This window comes from Helianthus annuus, chromosome 12 (assembly GCF_002127325.2).
Source record: "Helianthus annuus cultivar XRQ/B chromosome 12, HanXRQr2.0-SUNRISE, whole genome shotgun sequence".
Lineage (NCBI taxonomy): Eukaryota > Viridiplantae > Streptophyta > Magnoliopsida > Asterales > Asteraceae > Helianthus > Helianthus annuus.
In genome coordinates, this window is record NC_035444.2 from 36,634,209 (window position 1) to 36,650,573 (window position 16,365).

Here is a 16,365-nt window from a genome sequence, read left to right on the forward strand (position 1 = left end):
TTGACAACGATATATTTGATGTTTGGGTTTTCTAGCGTTTATCAGTCGAATGGTTTATATTAAACTAGGTTATTCCCCGGGTAGGAAAATTTAAATTACAATCAAAAGCAACAATAATATACGGATTCAATAGTCATCAACACACCCTTAAATCTTTTTATGAATACGTGTGTTGAGAAATGATATGTTTTTTTATTTTTTGAAAAAAAAATACGTTTAAACATGATAGAGTGTGGCTCCACCCCCGATCATAACCTACACTTCAAACGGTTTTCCAATTCCTCAAAAATGGTTGCCTGAAAAAACAATAATGCAAAATTTCAATGAAACACTACAAGATCAATTACTTTCGCTACAAATTTCACTGAACTTTACATCATCCTAGAGGTCATAAAATGGGAGGATCGGGCAGTTCAAAGAGTCAAACAATTCGAATCGATAGGTTAGGCCAGTACACTTCACACAAATGTACAACACACTAATACACTGACAAAAAATGGTATGAATTTGACCCAATTCAACCAGTCATACACCATACACCTGCTCGTGCAAATAGTACAGAGCTCTCTCCAAGACTTTCATAGTCGAACTAACCGAGAACGAACCTTGAAGAATCTTCGACCCAAGACTTTCATAGTCGAACTGACCGAGAACGAACCTTGAAGAATCTTCGACCCAAGTCCACGTGTCTGCATATGTAATTAGTACTTTCGATCCATCTCATTAATGTATAAGTTGATTTGGGTTATGTTTTTATCTCAAAAGAAAGTGTTATAACTTACACATCTTTTATTAAATGTCCAAAAAAATGGCTTAGTGCAACTAAATAATATTTGCAGATAGAAAAATATGAACTTGCTATAAAATTGACACAAACAACCCGTTTGTTTCATATAGGAATAAATGAACTTGGTATATAACCCTAGTCTTATGATATATATATATATAATCCTAGTGTTACTCCTATGATTGAGATAATGATCACTTGGGTGTATATACAATATCAAATATATATAGAAATACAATAAAACATACATATATTTTATATAATAGTGGTCATCATCCTGATGAGTTTGCCCCAAAGCATACCACTAATGACCTCATTCACATTAACAGTCATGTTGTATGGTATAAATAATGAAAGACGGACCTGCCACCTCTTTGATTGAGCTGGGTATTTTTCTTCAAAACAAAGCTGAAAATCAACAAAAAAAACATACAGTAACTACACATAGCATTAATGGCACATAATTAATAAATAAATACTTTAAATGGTAGTTATGTTTATAAAAAAAACAATGTTCTCACCACAATAACTCAAGTTTTTCAAGAGTGTAGCAATTTCAAACCTACTGACCCATTTGGAAAAAAAAACTCAAAGTTCACTTGACCCGTTTGAGATAAAACACAACCCAAAGTTTATTTGACCCGTCATAAAAGGGTAACCCAGGACATCTTTCCTTAAAGATACAAGTGATACCTGTTAATAAATCACCGACAAAAATAAAAAATATGGAGAATTAAGTTTATTGCAAAAAGAGTAACCTGGGACATCTTTCATTAAATAATCCGAACTTGTCAAATACTCATAATGCTGAACATGTACATCCTAGGAGTGTCCATAAACTGTCGAAATCGACCAAACTACCCAACAGAAAAAAAAAGTCTGCATATTTGTAATATATATAATGTCTGATTTAGGTAGTCCAATAATGGTTTAATAAAATTTAACTATGCTAAGTCAGCTTATGGCTAACACATTGTATCCAACTTTTATATACAAAAATAATGTTAAATACTATAACAAAATCATAGTCACAAGAAACGATAAAAGACCCACGTATCGCTACCAGATCGGTCGTACCGAATCGCGGTACAAAGTTGTCCCAATCACCTCTTGTACGCGTATCCGATTGCTAAATTGGACCGTTCCCGATTATGTACTATAATAGTGTTCCAATCGTTAAATACACGTTTTTAATCGATCCGAAACACGTTTCCGTTTGTAGCGGTCGGCGTTTCGCTATGGCCAGATTCATGTACCGGAATTTGAAAAGCCATTAACTTTTTCCCGCTTTTCATTAACAGAGGTAAGTGAATATTTTTTTCCTGCCATTAACTTGTCACACTACAATTAACACACTTTAATTGTTACCCATGCAATGTTAACTATAAATACCCTAACTATAAATACTTGCTGTAACAATCAATCTAGCACACAATATTTCAATTCAATTAAGTCAATTACAAAAAGAAAACAGTAAACAATTAGCAAATGGCTTTCGGTAAGATTGAGTTTTATGAAATTTATGTTTTGATTATGAATTTTCTTTTATGAAGTTTTTGTTTTGAATTTTGATTATGTTTTTGAAAATTTAATGAAAGATCTATTTTATATTTTTTATATGTATATGATATCTGTACCAGACTACAGTGATACGCGATAGGATACACCGTACCATGTATCGAATTAGCGTTCCCAACTGAACCTACCCCCAACGTACCGATTTTTAGAAAGGCCCGAATTGCGTACCGATTTTCGTATCACGTTCCATGTGACTATAAACAAAACCCAAAACCAATATTTTTACCATATTAATATAATGTTTTGAGTATATCAATTTAGGACTCTAGACAACTTTTGACCCAATCAAGCCATTAGACTCGTTCCCTTTTTAACTGTATATTCTGCATGACCCATTTGCTGCAACATGCCTAACAAATAAGATGAAGGATTGTCTTTGACTGACTCTTAGTAATAAGCAAGCATATAAATATAAACTAACAGTACAAACCACATTGAAATTCAAACATGTAGTAGTAAAATAACCCAAATAGACTTTGTACATGATAGTGAGGTAGATAAGAAATCTTACCTAATTTTATAGTTTAAAATGGGATATGTTCAACCATCTTAGCAAATAGTCTCTGCTGCTTGGCTAATGCGCTTCTTCTTCTGTCATCTCAACACCATTCGTTCACTTTCCACGTTTAATAGTTTCATTTTCAATCATTTCGGTTAGGTTTAATCCTTTAACCCCACATATAAATAAAAGAGATCATTATATAATAAATAGAAAGAACTAAACAGTTACTTTAGTTTCAACTTTGTGTTGTTTGTATGCAGCATAAACTTTTACAGTTAATCCACAAAACCAAGAACCTGGATAGCTAAATGAATTAGTTGGAACTTGAAAAACAGACACATTTATCTACATTATGCAAGTATATAACAAACCTCTAATGAATATAAAATCGTGGAATTAGTGAGTCATCAACCAACATCTAGATAGATTACAACTAATACCTTCAAAATCAAGTAGACAAAATGAGCTGTCTCTGAGCCCATTGAATCTGAACAAAATAAATAAATAGATTAAAATTGAATACATACCCATTCCACCCAATTATCAAACCCATACCCATAATAAAGATTCATGGCTGTAAAACAAACATGGTGAAACACTAACCGGCCCCGTAACACCAAGACCGTGCTTTACGACTCTTCAAAGAAGTTATAAGAAGGCCAAACAACAAAAACGACTGCAAACATTCCATTACCGAATCGCCAAGAAGGTTGAAGTGCTACCGGATTGGCATCCTCGATTTTTGGTATACCAAATTCCTCTACAACTCCCTATGAAAAACGATACATGTATGTTAATCCTAATAACCAACAATTTAATCAATGGTATTGTAAGTAAAATGTAAAACTCACTTTAATAGCCTGTTGCATGATTTTAATATGTTCATAAAAAAAGGAAGAGGAAAGCAACATACTCAAGGGCTTTCATGTCGGTGTCTTCTTCCCGTTCCCAACTTGCTGATGCGCGTCAAGGGACTCTGCTTCTTTCTACTTCTACCTGGTAAACCGGTCAAAGTTTCTTAAAGTCTTTAAAAACATACAACCTCTTAAATCGTTAGTATTTCATTGTCATAATTAAAGCATTTATTACTTTAATTAGCTTGAAACGGAGAACAGAGTGTTTCAGGGGCCAATCCGGCACGTGTTGTGCTAAAAGTGCTTTGTTTCAACTCGTTTTGAATCAAATCTTTTTTGACATGTTACCCAATCGACTGTCGCCTGACCCACCCATCATATTCACCTTCACATATATAAAAGTATACGCAATGAATAGAAACAATAATGAACCTGAGCTTCTTTAATACGCTTCATATCCTTTTCTAATTGGAACTCCGCTGCCGCCTTTTCGCTTGTCATTACCTCTAACTGTGCATATTGTCAAAGCATGTCATCATTTTTAAAGCCAATATTCATCACCAGGAGACTACAACTGTTAACTTACCAACAAATCCGTAAGTTCCCGGTACCGTTTCTCTAGCTCCATATGTTCCTGCACAGTAGTACTATCAATCCATATGTTCCAGCTCACACAGGTCCTATGAAAGAAAACATTTGCAGCAACACAAATGTAATTAGATAATGAAGATTGAATAATATTAGTATTTGATGAAAAAAAACGAAATAAAAATAAAAAGAGAACATATCAGATGAATTTGGTTGTAAGGCACGATATCCTTTAGTACCAAGGAATAATAGCATTGCCTCTTGACGAAATGCCATACCACATTAAAAACATTGATTTTGTAATATGTGTTAAGCTTCATCAAACAATTCGACGGTAAACAAAAAATAAGTAGATACCGATGTAGTTAACTCCACCTTGATCATCAAAGAAACTGCAACTGGGGGATTAAGAGCTCAACCTACATAGAACAAAAGAATTAATTCTCATAATTGAAATCGATCATAATGGGAACAGATGTCAATTAACATGAATCCTAACGCTCAAATGCTCAAAAAGATACAAAACTATATATTTAATCCAACTTAAACTAATAAGCCATTTGGGATCCCTTAGCCATTTTACATCCAAAACTACTAATTATACTCATCTCTGACAAATAATGATCTTAAATTTAACATATAACTTTTTCATAGAAAGATTTTGACCCAACTCAATCCATTTTCTCAGCCAATACCAAATTAGTAATTACCATGTTCAACTAAAAACCATTTTTACCCATTACAAAACCAATTCCAATTAGATCACAGAACCGAAATGGGGCAACTAAAATAAACAAACTTTTAATATCTTGTTGGCCACCACTTTACCAAACCATTTTCAAATAACAAAAAATAAATACAATCAACAGCACAATTATTGCCACAAGAAAATACAAACTTGTTGCCTTCTACTAATTCGTTCAGCCACAATGCAAGAATTGACATCGGTTTGCCAAATTCCACACACCTTCCAACCTATAAAAATCAATCGTATAAAGTATAAGCACGCAATCAAAATGAAAAACTAAGAGTATTGATGGCATACACTGAACTTGGACCACCGTTACCAAACACAATAAAGACGGGGTTGAAACCGACGGAGCCTGGCGACGGTGAGTGATCCTGAATAATGACTAAAGATCCATCTGGATGAAGCCTAACATTATCGATCTGCAAATAAGTAGATATTTTAATCCTTATGAAGTTGCGATAATCAACAAACCTCGATTGACAATCAACCAATCAATCAAAATATACCTTAACTAGGTTATCACCCGGGTAGACACCCGGGTAGGAAAATTTAATAATTCTTTGTAAGACAATGTTAAATACGTAAACAGACCTTGGTATGGGGTCCATCCCAACAGCTTTCCAGTCGAGCATCGCGCGGTGAATTGCCAGCTGGAAAAAAAACACACCACCAAATATACAATCACGAACTAACCCTGATCGTATACCCCTCCACATGGCACCCCATCCTTCTAAAGATATAACATCTATGGGCCGCCTAACATGATACACAGGTGGGCCCTCCCAGTATTGGTCATCATCCACGGGTACTCTTTCAGAGAGCCCGTCAAGTTCGAACGTTTAGTGTCTACGGTGGACAACAGACCAATCGAATGGTCCAGTGCCTTGACGTCTGGATTATATCCACGCAGTAGTTTTGTAACTGAAGTTGATACAGACGCTTTTTGCAAATTCGTAGAAGAGTTTGGAACACTCGTCCATTGAGCATGAAAGATTGCCGCACTCTTTCTGTCCCGAAAGGTGTCGATTGGAGTTGTAGAGCCTTGCAATGTTTGTTAACAACTAACTTGTTGAGCAAAGACACAGACGTCATGGTGTAGTTAGACACTTAAGCATCTTACAATAACCCGAAACCACTTTATGCTTTCTTTGCATGCACCTTCATATGTGAATCCTAAATGTGACCCGATGCAGGAAAAATACATTGGCTTGTTGCCTCATGTCCTAGATATGAGATGGTACAATATGGTGAGTTTTCATGATATAATAAATGAGTAATGAGTCATCTGTCCAACAATATGAAAGGTCCAAATTTATGAAATAATAAGGCATATACGATTTCTTTAATTATTTTTCATAAAAAAACAAATCCATAACAAACAGCCAAAAGGTTTGATAATAAACTACTTTCCATTAAAACACCAAAACAAAACAACCAAAACCGAATACCCTGACATCAAATCTTCGTCTTTAACGATTAGCCTTGCCAACCCTCTCAATCTCATCATTCTTTAATAGCATAGCTATATAAACAACAAATCAAGCCAACACCAAATCAGCAAAAAAAAAAAAAAAGAAAAACCAAAAATAAATCTAACCACAAAACAATAAAACACGTAAATTTATTTAAAAAAAAAAGGCACCTGTTTGAAGAACCCTTGCCAGCATTGATAAGCTTATTAGCTAGACGCTCAGCAACAGTCTTCACATTCCTAAACGCACACTCGCATGCACCTGTTTGAAGAACCCGACTCGTTTCTGGAAAAATCTTATGTCGAAACATGAATTTATATTGTTTACGTTGAAACGTGAATTTATAACGACACACATACTAAAATGTCAAAACGCATTATATTTAACCCTGTTCGTTTTCGAAAAAACTTGAAGGGCTGTTTGTATTTTGGTCCCACCGACCTTTTGTTTTAAGTATGTTTGAACTAAGTGGTACCAGAAAGAACCCGTTTTGTCACAAACCCATTTGGCCTGTTAATAAAAACTCTTGTTTAGCATGGCAAACTGCAAACGTGTTATAACAGAAACATGAGTAAAGATGTAATACTGTACCTGTTAGAAGATGAATGATCTCCATAGCATGCTTGACTATGTTAACAGTATCTTGCAGTGCTTCTTGAGAAGATAACACATCATTTTCAGGCTGACTGGAGTAGACATGATGCTGATAACTCGTTCTTCTCTTGAAGTATGAAATTAACTTTACACCATTAGAATTTAAAAAGAACACAATTCAGTAAAATAAAAAAGTAATCTCGGTATTGCAAATTTGCAATAGTACCGTGGCATTTCAGGTCGACGTTGCCTAGCAGTAGTGGGAATTTGGGGCTCATTTGGGTCTTCACCTCTCTGTTTCTTCAATTCTTTACGTGTGTCTGGAAATTAATTTTAAAATGGTATAGATTCGTGGTGTAACAGTGTCACACTATCTAACATCAAATAACATTGAATCACAAAGATTAGAGAAGAGTAGTTTACTTTCGAACTTCTCATAGGCTGCAAAAAATCTGCAGGGTCATGCAGCTGATCCATTTGAAAAGTCGGTTCAAGAATTGTCGAAGACTGGCTGTCAATAGTATAGCACATCAAGCACAATCCAAATTTCTAAACTAAATATATATGTACTTATGTAGAGTTAACTAAACTGATTCTATGATTGAATTAGACCGGTGTCTGATTCCTTATATCCTTAATCCCTATCTAAAATGATTCTATGATTTATGATTGAATTAGACCGGTGTCTGATTCCTTATATCCTTATTTTCAGCACCCACCCAGAAGGTTGCACCCAAACACACACTACACAGAAGCCACTCCCCAAGTGGTGAACCAGCTAGACACCAAAACACACCCACACCAAGACACAACCAGTCCAAAACCCAAGATTCAGCCCCCACCCACGCAAAGACCACCACTCTGACCTGTTGAATTACTTCCACCAACCTGTACACTAACCAAACGTAAAGAATTAGTAACAACATTTTCAATCCAAATGAAAAGAAACTTTTAGAGTCAGTCCATTTATGTACAAATCAAAGAAGAGAATTAGGGTACCAATGCTGACACCAGCCGCGAATTAGGGCTTTGTTCGAATGATAAGCAAAAGAAAAATCAAAAACTTACCCTTGAAACTCCTATCAGAACCCAGTTCATCGCTGCCCTTCTTCCTTCTCTCGATTATGAGAAAATCGACGCCTCTTCGCCTCTTGTCCATGCGATTGTAGGCCTGTAACAAAGATCAGATCGGAAGTCCTTCAAAAGGAATGAGCATGATAACAATATTCACTACAAAATCAAATGAAACCAATGATGTAGAAGAACCCTAGATCCAGATCTAGAATCGCCAGAGTGAGAGAGAGAGGAGTTTACCAAAAATAGCTAAATCAACATCAACATAATACATAGATCAACACCAGGTGTAGCTATTTCACTAATTCACCCTCATAAAGCCTCAATCAACAACACCTATAGGCAATTTCATTCACTTTTAGGCAATTTTCTCCTAAATTCTCAATAATCATTAACAATTGAATAATGAGACAACTAAAACGAAATCAAGAAAATGAGCATACCTAAAATTAGCGGTATGAGAAGAGGCTCAAGGGGGGTTATGTGCAGTTCTAACTGTACCAGTTGCAGAAGCCTCTGATCTTGCTGTCAAAAACATGATTACCCCAAAAAGCTGCATAAAACACCAAAATAACTTTATGATTTTTATCTAGAAAGTTGTAAATAATTAACTGCATAACCCTCCTAGACCTTAGAGCAAAACCCAAATGCAAAACTCTCAAAAACATATCATCGAACAGTTGGCGTACAATGCTTGTGCAAACGAAATCACACTGAATCAGCACAGCAAGTCAACAACTCCAATAACTTATTACTTCATTCATTTACAAATTTGTACAAACAATTCAATTCACAAAACGTTACAATAACAAATAACAAAAATCACTTAAATCAGATTCGATCGAGCACAGCAAGAAATGGCGAAGATGATAGATGGAGAGATTGCAAAGATGGGGGCGTGTTAGGGTTTGTTAAGGAAGCTGGCAAATAAAACCCTTATTTTGCATTGCTTCTCTCTGATTCAATTCTATGTGAAAAAATAGCAAATCTGTAAGTCAAGAAAGGCAAAAGATTATGAAATGGAAACCTTAAACACACCTCAAAGAATCGAAGCGGCTTCAATGGAGAGGAGAAAACACAGAGATATGAAAAGAATGAAAGCGGCGATGTAGTTTAGGGTTTACAGAGAGAAAATGTTCTGAGGTATTGCCTTTTATACAGATCCAATTCAAGGCAACGGATGACCCGAATTCAACCGGATCACGTGTCCAAACGATAAAAAAGAGATGAAACTTTTTGGAGCCAAAACCAATTTCAAGAAGCCCTATGGTGATGCCACCTCATTTTCTAAGCCCTCATAACATGACACATAAGCCCTTATTTATCATGTTTATATATATATATATATATATATATATATATATATAGATTTGTGCTTCCATTGCATGGATTCTACGAGATCTCTGAGCAGATTCAATGGCTTCACGGTGGGGATTAGCTTCTAATTTGGTTTTTCTCTCTCTTTCCAATCGTAATTTGGCCTTTTCTTTTCGATCCTTTTATTCTTTCTCCAATTTCTCTCTCGCTCTTCTCAACTCAAAATCCATCTTCTCTGTGGAGTTTACAGATCTGTAAAAGTTGTTGAATATACCTTAATTTAACCCTTATGAAGTTGCGATAATCAACAAATCTTTAATCAAAAGAACTATCAATTGGTTGCTTTAATTATGTTTGAGATGGCCATTAGGGTTTCGTAATAGATGAAATGGTTGTGTAGGATTAAGGTTTATGAAGTGATAAGGTTCAATCGATGGAGACGGCGAATCGTTTTGTGTTAGGGTTTGTGAAAAAAATATGATCGAACATAGATGATCCGAGGGAAAGATGGAGCGTCCGAGGATATGTGTGAAACACGCCTTCGTGAGAAAGAAAATAAAAAAGAAGAGGCAATGTGATCTACAGTAGCTGAGATGTGAATTTAGGGATTGAAGAATGAAGCGGCAAAGGAGAAGAATGAGGGTGTAGAGAAATTTAGGATTTTAGATGCCTTATATACACGGGTAAAAAAAGGGGTAAAATAGCTCCATTCGGGGCTTCATTGTCAAAAAAAAGGATCCAGTGTTTTCCCGCCAAAATGCACAATTTAGAGGGGCTAATAGCTTGACACATCAGCAAAAAACAACACATTTATTATATATAATAGATATGGCGTTTGGGGTTTTTGTTTGTGTTTTTTAATTGAAGGTCTGAGTTGTTGTATATATAGGATTTTTTTGGCGAGATTTTACTATAATTAAGTTTGGTATTTTATATCTAATGGCGTTTTTAGCAGTATACTGTGTGATTTTTGTTTTGGCGTTTTATTTTCATGAGGCGTTTTGTTTGGAGTAGTCAAAATACGCTTTTACCCTTAGTGAAGCGCGTCCACGTAATAAAATTGATGTTATTTTCGAAAATGTCACCGCGCCAATCTAGTCCATAGATTGTTTTGATCGACGATCGATAAGCGTTCTCACCGTTCTCACACTTTCTACCGTTTTCTCTAAATCCCGACCCTAGCAAACTATTGTAGCCAAATCGTAGCTAACATCCATAGCAAAAAAAAAAAAAAAAAAAAAAAAACCTCCGTAGCTAATAATCTGTAGCAAACTGCATAGCAAAAAAAAATGATAGCAAAGTTTCGTAGCTAAAATCCATAGCGAAATTCCATAGCAAACATTTTTCGTAGCGAATCAGTAGCTAAAATAACATCACTTTTTGTAGCTAAACCCATCGCAAATATACTTTCCGTAGCTAAGTTCGTAGCAATAATTAGCAACGAGACTTATAGCTACGGACTAAATCCATAACAAAATGAGTGTTAGCTACGGATTTAATCGTAGCAAATACCTATTTTTGTAATAAGAAAAAAAAATGTTACCCTTAAAAAATGTTCTTAGAGCATTCACATCCATCCCATTATATTTTCACCTTAAATTACACTAAAAAACACTACATTTTCTCTCTCATTTTCAATTAAATAATATTTTTATACCTTTATCATTACTTTTTCCCTCTCCTCCACTCACTAACCACTTTCAAAATATATTAAAAAATTATAGAGGGTGAACAGTGTCCCCCCAAATATACAGATGAACAGTAACATTTTCTCTCTCCTCCACTCACAACCACTTTTTATACTTTTTTATATTTTAAAAACACAACACACACAATTTGATTCCATGGATGTGAATGCTCTTAGAGACCATATTGTATACAAATACAAGTGACTGAGGTTTAATGAAAACCTATTTTCAACGAATACTTTATTTACTAAGGGTATAAGGGGTGGTTAAACACTTTAAAGTGGCAAACCAAAAAACCGACCAATGAGAGCGCGCCATGTCAATTAGGCAAAAGTGTTTAAACTTTGGTGAAAAATGTTGGCAATGGTTTAAACACTTGGTGAAGTGGTAAACTATTTTTAAAAAAAAAGGAAAAATGTGTGATTGGTTGAGATTGGAATGGACCCCACCCCACACCCCCCCCTCTCTCTTTCCTTTCTCCTTTCCCGCATCGGTAAAGCATCACCGAAATGGTGAAACTTTGATCGGCAAAGTTTATTGGCATTGGTTTGCCACTTGAAACAAAATCGGGGAAGTGGGTTTGCCGACCCCCACTCCGTATCCCCTAATGGTCATAATAAGCTATCAACAATATATTATGTTGAAATGATAGCATATAGACTTTCTTTGTTTAAACATCAATCCTTCATTCTAGCTAGTCAATTAATCATCCTAACTGGACTACATGGTCCCTACAAAGACTATTAGACTCCCTTTGTACCATCTTCATGATACTTAAACGACCAAAAATGGTGGCACTGAAAGCTGCATGCCAACGCCTCTCATCAATCCGAAGGTTGTCACTTGTAATCTAAATTGACACAAGACATTATTATGGTAAATAACAATATATAAGTTTTTCTTTTAATAATATTCAACAAACATTTGTTGCTTCTTTTTGAAATCAAAACCACGTTACTGATTTGGTTCAGTTAGAAATGTACACCCGTAATGTACCGTTGTCAAATATCATTTATTTTGGTTAAAATAATGACGCGTTGGTGGGATAGGTACATCCACATGCACTACAAGAAATAACGGTATTAGGGGCGACACTTTTAGCGGCGACATGCAAAAATGTCGTCGCTAAAAGTCTTGTTTACAAAACGATCCGACGGTTCATCTTTTTAACACCATATGGTCCACCCATAGCAATGCATGTTATCTTAACTATTAACACCATAAGTTATACAAGAAATTAACAACCGAAAAAACAAATATTATTATCAGAAAAAGGGGGAGATATTTTCACGCTTTTTTAATTACTCATTGGGTTAGATAAAGATTGCTGGATCTTGACTAGTCAAGTCATTATAATTTGGAAATCATTATATAAACCGTCGTTACGCATACAATAAAAGAAAGATTTGATATAATGGTATACAGATAATGATTTTCTCTTACAAAACAAAACTTAAACCAAAATTTTGTTCGTGGGTATATGTACATCCACATGGTTTCCATGTCTCTGCTAGTTTGAATTACAAATAAAATCAATCAATAATTATTATTGAGTGATTTAAAAGAATAAAGTGAATTTTATCTACTAATAAATTACAAAAGAAAATTCAGGATCCAAACGTAGAGTGTGGTTGAAAGTAAACATGAAGGTACTTGTTCTTGTACTTTGATTACACTCTTCTTTTGGCTATATAGGTGTAAGGAGTGGTTAAACACTTAAGAGTGACAAACTAAAAAATCAATCAATGAGAGTGTGTTATGTCAAAGTGGTAAATTATGCTCAAAATGTTGGCAATGGTTTAGACACTTGGTGAAGTGGTAAACTATTTAAAAAAAAAAAGAAAAAGGTGTGATTGATTGAGATTGGAATGGACCCCACCCCACACTACCCTCTCTCTCATACCTTCCCTCTCCTCGCATCGGTGTTCCCTCACCGAACTCATCCCCATTTTCGGTAAAACTCAGGCGGCAAAGTTGCTGGCAATGGTTGCCGATCGGTGCCGGGTGGGTTTGCCGCCCCCACTCCGGACACCCTAAGCTTCTAAACCCACTTTCATTCTCCTAACTAAGATATGAAATATTAGGCTGTTGTAGGAAAATTGTACCTCAATTTTGATTTTCAATTCGCATGGGAAGTAGGTTTTTTCATTCCTATAAGTCAATTTTCTCGCACACACTCTTGGTCGACACTTTGCTAAGGCTGCAGGTTATGGAGAGGGGCTCGGGCTCCACTGTGCCATGTTTGCGCCACGTATGCGCCACTTCAACTAGGAGGTTGTGTTGCCCTTTCTCAATAACTAGCATGGTATAGATGGAGCCCCTTCTTTCCCTTTCTCAATAAAGTTGCTAAGATGGATGGGTGATAGCGCCTCATACCCTACAACCTAGTAGATAACAGATGAAGATTAATTTGCTACACATACAATCGATGACATGTGTCGATATCATATTGAAAAAATCATTTTACCATACTTGAAGACGAGATGTGTGAATTAAGTAAGAGAACAGACTTAACCAAGTTTTATAAACCGGATTAACTTATTATAACATGATATCTAATAGATTATTACGTATTAGTGTCTTATATATTTGAAACTGATTTTTTTTAATAAATTTGTTGATGATATAAATCCACTTGGTTCATCTACACAAAAACCTACTTTTGTAAAGGTTTTGTTTGATGCATTTTTGGTAGGTTTGAGTTTTGAATTGAGATTGAGACTTACGAAAAAGTTATTGTGACACAAATCAAAGTTGCGCCATTCATGAGCCGAACCGAGCCCAGCTAGGGCAAGCTCGGGTTCAGTTCAATTATAAACTGAGTCAGCTAGGCCCGGCTTATATATAAAACCGAGCTGAATATCTAAGCTCAAGCTGGGCTTGGTTTGGCTCGGATTTAAATAAAACCAAGCTGAATATCTAAGCTCAAGCTCGGCTTGGTTTGGCTCGGATTTAAAAAAGAGTTAATACATAACTTTCAAAGTTGAGTTGTCTAAAATATCATTTAATAGTTGAAATGAACATATTCAAGATCAAGTTCAAGCAAATACATAATATGTTTCAAATCTCAACGAAATACGGTATGGTTTATTAGTATCTTAATCAACACTAAATATGCCATAGATTTTCAAGTGCACACCTAAATACCCACAAATAATAACTAGTTTTTTTTAATTATATATTATATTATATTTATGCATAAATAGAATATATAAAAATTAAAATAATCCAAGCCAAACTGAGTTGAGCTAATGATAGAGCCAAACCGAGCTCGATATGGCTCACTTTCTGACCAAGCAGAGCCGGCTCGGCTTAGTTTCAAACCGAGCCATATCGAGCGAGCTTTTTCCGAGCAAGCTCTGAGCCACTAGCTTTTTGGACAGTCCTCAATCAAGTAGGATTGCTTACTACTCGAACCCATTTCGATAAATTTTAAACTTATTATATATAATGACTAACTTATACATACACTAATCTTGCTTCTAAATCTACGCATTTTGTCAAACTTTGTGACTAGAACATACCTTCAACCTCATAGGAAATGAAACTTTTCCCTCACAACTTGGGACTACTATGCTACAAGCCTTTTGGTTGTAAAGATATTATCTATTGCGTTTTTATCTTCATATGGCTGCTCAAAGTGGATTGCGGAATGGGGAAATTTGAGGATGACGTGGAGGTGGTGAGTGATGAGGTGTAAGGGGAAATCACCCAAATCGTCTGGGGTGAATGGGAAAGTCAGTCGTGGGAAATCGTCCGGGAACACGGAAATACTGTTCCCTCGGTTTTACCACACATCGAGAAGACTAGAAATTTGCTGGGTAGTCGAGACGACTCCAAGTACCCGAAAATCGAATTAAATTTGGAAGGGCATAGCTTCATTGTTTTAACAGTGAATTAAAAAAAAATCTAATGTCACTTCCATCTTCATTCATATTTTTAAAGTTTTAGTATTTAATAGCAATTTATTAATCTATATTTTTAAAGTTTTAGTATTTAATAGCAATTTATTAATCTAGTCATTATCTGGAATCTTTTACAAAGAAACAATTTTGATTTATGACTGCAATACATACCAAAAATCTGCACATTAAAGTTTTAGTATTTAATATAGCAATTTATTAATCTATATTTTTAAAGTTTTAGTATTTAGGGGGTGTTTGGGGTTGAGTTTTGAAAATAGATTATGCGTTTTGAATAATCAGAATCAGATAATTAGCTGTAACAAAACGTGCTGCAGAAAGATAGTGTTTGGATTTGATTATGTTGTTTGATATCACAATAATCAGATAATCAACATTGTTTGGATTTGATTATGTTGTTTGATATCACAACAATCAGATAATCAACTATTTGAGTGTTTGGCAAGTATATATATATTTTAAAAAAATAAATAAGTGAAAACGTAAAAAATCAGTTTTTGGATTATCACGTTTTCCTGCAGCAAGGGGTGACCTACTTATGGATTATCACGTTTTGAACTCTACAAAACGTAATAAATCACTTTTTATTAATTTTTTACCGAACACTCAAAATAGATTTTTTGCGACTTCAAAACACAATAATCAAATAATCAGGTTCAAAACGCAATCCCAAAATAGCAATTTATTAATGTAGTCATTATCTGGAATCTTTTACAAAGAAACAATTTTGATTTATGACTGCAATACATACCAAAAATCTGCACACATGTAATGTCTCATAGCTAGAATAAGATATGGTAAGAATATATATTAAACAAGTTTATAATAGATTTTTACATTTAATATTGATATATAGTAAGAATATATATTAAACTAGTTTATAATAGATTTTTACATTTAATATTGATTGGTAATGGAAGCTTTCATAAGCCTATCAGACCAATCAGGTGAGCTGTGGTTCATTATATGTTTGCTTATCAAGTACATCTCATGTAGTCATGCATACATCTAACAGCTTCTTGAATTGCTCATAATATATAGTTTTTAATGTGAGAAAAAAGATTTTCTTTTTGCAGGTTGTGGACACGAACGCATTTTTGAGATTGTTATTCCACAGATTGCTTAATATTTAATGCCAAATAAATTATATGATTGGAGCTCTTCAATACTTACAAATTTATTTACGTGTGCTTGTCTATATACATATACCTACACACCCATATATATAGATATTTAG

At 34.8% G+C, this 16,365-nt stretch overlaps 4 long non-coding RNA genes across 5 annotated transcripts; all 4 read right to left on the bottom strand.

Annotated features, from left to right (window-relative positions):
• Positions 1 to 241: 241 nt before the first annotated feature.
• On the bottom strand, positions 242 to 2,962 carry LOC118484868. Its single transcript, XR_004874786.1, has 3 exons — positions 2,877 to 2,962; positions 1,151 to 1,195; positions 242 to 689 (listed from the first exon to the last, which is right to left on the bottom strand). It is a non-coding gene; the product is annotated as an uncharacterized LOC118484868 (long non-coding RNA).
• A 1,576-nt stretch (positions 2,963 to 4,538) lies between these two features.
• LOC118484869 lies at positions 4,539 to 6,052 on the bottom strand. Its single transcript, XR_004874787.1, has 4 exons — positions 5,652 to 6,052; positions 5,355 to 5,479; positions 5,208 to 5,284; positions 4,539 to 4,728 (listed from the first exon to the last, which is right to left on the bottom strand). It is a non-coding gene; the product is annotated as an uncharacterized LOC118484869 (long non-coding RNA).
• A 656-nt stretch (positions 6,053 to 6,708) lies between these two features.
• On the bottom strand, positions 6,709 to 7,737 carry LOC110896593. Of its 2 annotated transcripts, XR_004874788.1 has the most exons (4): positions 7,550 to 7,737; positions 7,353 to 7,446; positions 7,124 to 7,253; positions 6,709 to 7,042 (listed from the first exon to the last, which is right to left on the bottom strand). It is a non-coding gene; the product is annotated as an uncharacterized LOC110896593 (long non-coding RNA). The 2 variants fall into 2 exon arrangements; XR_002568019.2 differs by having other exon boundaries at positions 6,709 to 7,253.
• Positions 7,738 to 7,841: 104 nt separating this feature from the next.
• LOC118484870 lies at positions 7,842 to 9,350 on the bottom strand. The gene is made up of 4 exons (XR_004874789.1): positions 9,239 to 9,350; positions 8,644 to 8,753; positions 8,441 to 8,536; positions 7,842 to 8,297 (listed from the first exon to the last, which is right to left on the bottom strand). It is a non-coding gene; the product is annotated as an uncharacterized LOC118484870 (long non-coding RNA).
• Between the last annotated feature and the right edge of the window lie 7,015 nt (positions 9,351 to 16,365).